The sequence below is a fragment of the Gekko japonicus genome, unplaced genomic scaffold (assembly GCF_001447785.1).
Source record: "Gekko japonicus isolate JY-2015 unplaced genomic scaffold, Gekko_japonicus_V1.1 scaffold858, whole genome shotgun sequence".
Classification (NCBI taxonomy): Eukaryota; Metazoa; Chordata; class Lepidosauria; order Squamata; family Gekkonidae; genus Gekko; species Gekko japonicus.
The window spans coordinates 76,355-81,000 of record NW_015175380.1 but is presented as its reverse complement, the minus strand read 5'-3'; positions in this window follow the sequence as shown (position 1 = coordinate 81,000).

The window sequence follows — 4,646 nt, the reverse complement described above, 5'->3', positions numbered from 1 at the left end:
CATTTAAAGTCATAATATGCATTGCCATCGGCCATCTTCTCTGGAAGATGCCATAAGATCCCTTATGAACTTAGACAATGCCCTAGTAGTCAGAGTGCCATCGAATCCGTTTCCCACGTTCTTTTAAATTGTCCTTTTTATACTAAGACCCGAGAGAAATTTCTCGACATCCTTCTTTTTAGATGGTGTTGTCTCCCTGAGAGTGTCAGAATCCAGTTGCTACTCTCGGGTCAAAACTCTTCTATAACTGAGCCTTCGGGGTAGGGCGTGGTCTCCCTGAGAGAGTCAAAGTCCAGTTGCTACTCTTGGGGCAAAATTCTTCTATAACTTTTAATGTTGCCTGTTTTCTTCAATTTGCAATTCAAATCAGGGAAACTATAAACTGATCAGGTTTTTTCTTGCTGTTTGTTTGTTTGTATGACAGCCACATTTTTGATGTATTCCTAAATTTAATGTACTTTTATCTCTGACATGCCAATAAAGGTTGTCTGTCTGTCTGCCTGTCTGTCTGCCTGTCTGTCTGTGGTCCTTTGCACTTTGTGTTTGGTGAAGTGGTTAAGTGTGCGGACTCTAATCTGGGAGAACCGGGTTTGATTCCCCACTCCTCCACTTGCAGCTGCTGATGTGACCTTGGGTCAGTCACAAGCTCTGGCACAGCTGTCCTTGAAAAAGAGCAGTTTGTGTCAGAGTTCTCTCAGCCCCACCCACCTCACAGGGTGTCTGTTGTGGGGAGGGGAAAGGAAAGGAGTTTGTAAGCCGCTCTGAGACTCCAAGTGAAGGGCGGGGTATAAATCCAATCTCTTCTTCTTCTTCTTCTTGTTACAGCCTCAAGATTTTGCTTAAGGGAACGGCTGACGGAACACTTGCCTGCTCTCTGAACAGCCCGCAGATTCCTTCAGCTGTACCTTTTTCTGAAAAGGTGATATATCGATCTCAATCAGCATGAGTTTTGCGACTCACGACACCTACCCCAGAAAGACCAGTGAGCTACAGATGTTGCTCCCTTCTGATACAGATGCTCATAAATGGACCACACTCCTCTCATGGAAATCGCTACCTCCGGTTTCTTGTTTGAAGTCATCTTTCCTATTCTTACCAAACCAGTGTGTGGGAACGACAACTGCAGTTCCTTTCTCAGCTTCAGCATGGAGCACATTATTCATCATTATGTCTTGCTTAGAAATTGGTATTGTGGAAGTAAATCCCCTAGTACTGTGGGCTAAAGGGCTTGATTGGCTACCGGGTTGTATGTCGTAGCTTACCAGGGAGCCCGGCTAAATGAACTTAAATGGAACACACTTAGAGTCCAGCAGCACCTTTAAGAGCAACAAAGTTTTATTCAAGGTATGAGCTTTCGTGTGCATGCACACGAAAGCTCACACCTTGAATAAAACTTTGTTGCTCTTAAAGGTGCTGCTGGATTCTAAATTTGTTCCACTGCTTCAGACCAACACAGCTGACTGCCTGTATCCGAACTTAAATGGGTGGAAGTGCTTTAGGTGATGTAAAAAGGTATTTCAAATGTTCTTAAATATGGTACATTCAATTCAGCACTGTTACCCCCCTCCCCCCAAAAAAGCGTCTTCAATTTTGAAATATTCATTCTCCCAGCAATGCTCCCTCTAAGCTGTGGAGTCTTGTAAGCAACAATTCTACTTTGCGAGCGACTGGCGTTAAAGCTGTGAGCCGGCGATTTGGTAACTGCATCAGTTAGTTTGCTCTGGAGCCATCCTTCCTGAGCGAAGACAAAAACGTGTGAGCCGGAGCCTAAAAAACTGTGAGCTAGCTCACAGTGACTCAGCTTAGAGGGCACACTGCATGTAAGATTGCTGTCTTGAGAGTATGATGTCATTGGTTTGTTTCAGCCATCCAGAACAGGGTTACCAGTCCCTTGGTCATGATGGGGATCCTCTATCCTGTGTTCCCATTGGCTGGTGCTACTTGGAGAGGCAGTGAGGTATTAATTAATGAACTCACTGGTGTCACAAGCACAATGATGGCACTTCTGGGTACATAAGAACATAAGAACATAAGAGATGCCAATGTTGGATCAGGCCAAAGGCCCATCCAGTCCAACACTCTGTATCCCACAGTGGCCAGAAATACCAGTGCCATCCGGAGGTCCACCAGTGGGGCCAGGACATTAGAAGACCTCCCACTGTTGACCCCCCCCCCAAGCACCAAGATGACAGAGCATCACTTGCCCCGGAGTCCCTATCTATACCTTGTGGCTAATAGCCACTGATGGACCTCTGCTCCATATGCCTATCTAATTCCCTTTTGAAGCCGTCCATGCTTGTAGCCGCCACCACTTCCTGTGGCAGTGAATTCCAAGTGTTAATCCCTCTTTGGGTGAAGAAGTACTTCCTTTTATCCGTTCTAACCCGACCGCTCAGCAATTTCATGGAGTGCCCACGAGTTCTTGTATTGTGAGAAAGGGAGAAAAGTACTTCTTTCTCTACCTGCTCTTTCCCATGCATAATCTTATAAACCTCAATCATGTCACCCCTCAGTACAACCCGGATGGGGCAACTGGTAACTCTAGGAATCACCAGAAACTCTATGGTGAAGAGAATAGTTAGAAAACCCACAGGATACTTAGAAAAACCTCAGGGTCTTGTGCCTTGGGAGAGTCAAAGTTCTCCATGGAAATGGTCGTACTTGGAAGTGATGCCATCACACTCATGATCTTTCCCCTGATATCACGTTCCTCCCTGGTACTCCAGTTAAGGTCCTCTTCCCAAACTCAGCTCTCTATGTCGCCGCCTGCAGAAGAGAACAATTCAAAATGGCCCCAGGCACGTAAAAGTGCCTTATACTGAATCAGACTCGTGGTCCACCAAAGTCAGTACTGTCTACTCAGACTGGCAGCGGGTCTCCAAGGTCTCAGGCAATGGTCTTTCACATCACCTACTGCCTGGTCCTTTAACTGGAGATGCCGGGGATTGAACATGGGACCTTCTGTATGCCAAGCAGATGCTCCACCACTGAGCCACAGCCCCTCCCTCTGGAGCTGATGAAATTTAGCTGATCAAGCTTTAAAATCCTGCCAATAAAGCCTTGTCTGCATGATAGACCTGAGCATGTATTCCAGCCACGGTACACAGAGTGAATGATCCATGTTCCAGTGGTCATTGTGACGTGAACCGGAGCCAAGGTGCCTTGAATTAATAAGCCTTACAGTCATCGTCTAAGAGAATGTGGCTTTTACGGGCACCGTTAGGAAAACCACAGGATATTGTGCCTTGAGAGATGCAAAGTTCTCCATGTAAGGGGTCAATGGCTGTGGTTAGCTACTCCCACACTCTTTGTTTGCACAGCTGTTAGCGTTTACAATACACACACTTTCAGTAAGGAAGGGGCCGGCTTATCCAGGTTTGGCTGGAACTCGCTATTCAGCATAATACAGTAATTTGTAGGGTTTCCCCCCAAAAAAAATGTGATGGCTACAAGAATGTAGAGAACTGGCCTCTTCCATATGTAAACATGAGCTGAGACCTGTGAATGCACAATGCATTTCATTTCTGCTTTACCTTTGAAGATACCTCCAAGCTCAGTGTTTCAATATGCTTAGGTTCATGGGCAGCGATTGGCTGCTCAGCTCTGAGGTCACAGCAAGTTTTTGCAAGAAGCAATGCTACGGCCCCTCCTTCTGTCATGGGCTTACCTGCTGTGATGTCACAGAAGTTGCCTTGCATGCCGAGCAGGAAAGGGGAGCTTTAGGAAATGGAATGTCAAGCTCATGTTGAATTATACTATACAAGGATTGCCTGTACCCAGAAACATCTTTTTTTCCATGCTAAGGTCCAACCCTAGAGCATCTGCAGTAAGACCAGATGCTGATGTATTATGGCAGGTGTTCAGAGCATTTTTGTCATCACTGAAAAGCTACAGATATTGTCCATATATCAGAGAGAAAGACTGAAGGACTTCCAAACAAATCCAGGTCTATTTCTCATTGTATGTGTTCTTAAAGGCCAGCTGGTACCAATCAGTGGAGTAGCTTCTAGGTGCATTGATGAGAAACAGGTGACATTCCCTGCTAATGGGATGTGATCATGAGGACTAGTGCCATGAAACCCTGCGAAGTCATTTCAGCAGGTATTTCCTTCACCCTGATTGGAACTGTCTTGAGACCAGTCCTTAAAGGTTCCAAGTTTTGTATGGAGAGCTAGGGATGCCACAAACTTTGTGGCAAACTTGTTTGGGAGGTGCATGTAGTCTGTTTGATCTGAGACTCAGAACTGTTTGTCCCTCTGCCAGTCACCTCAAACAGCTGCCAAACAGCTTTGTAGCGGTGGCGGTAGAGTTTCAATTCCTCTTGGTGGAGGTCAGTTTCCCTATGGGGACTTCTGTTCAGTAGGTGAAACTTATTCCCCCCCAAGGTCATGTGGATGGTCCAGTCAAGTGATTCAATGACACTGTGGGACAGGGAACGACACCCCCTCCAAGGCTATTAACCTCCCCCCGGGGTGTTTTAGGTTGGGACGCCCAGTTCCCCCCGTGCTGGTGTTCCAATCCAAATCAGACCCCTGAGAGAGTCTCTCAACCCAGTGTGTTAAAAAATAAAAGTGATGTCTAATTTGAGCCTCAAAGAAAGGAAAGCAAGTTGAAGCTCACATGACCGGAGAGAACATTTCACAGTC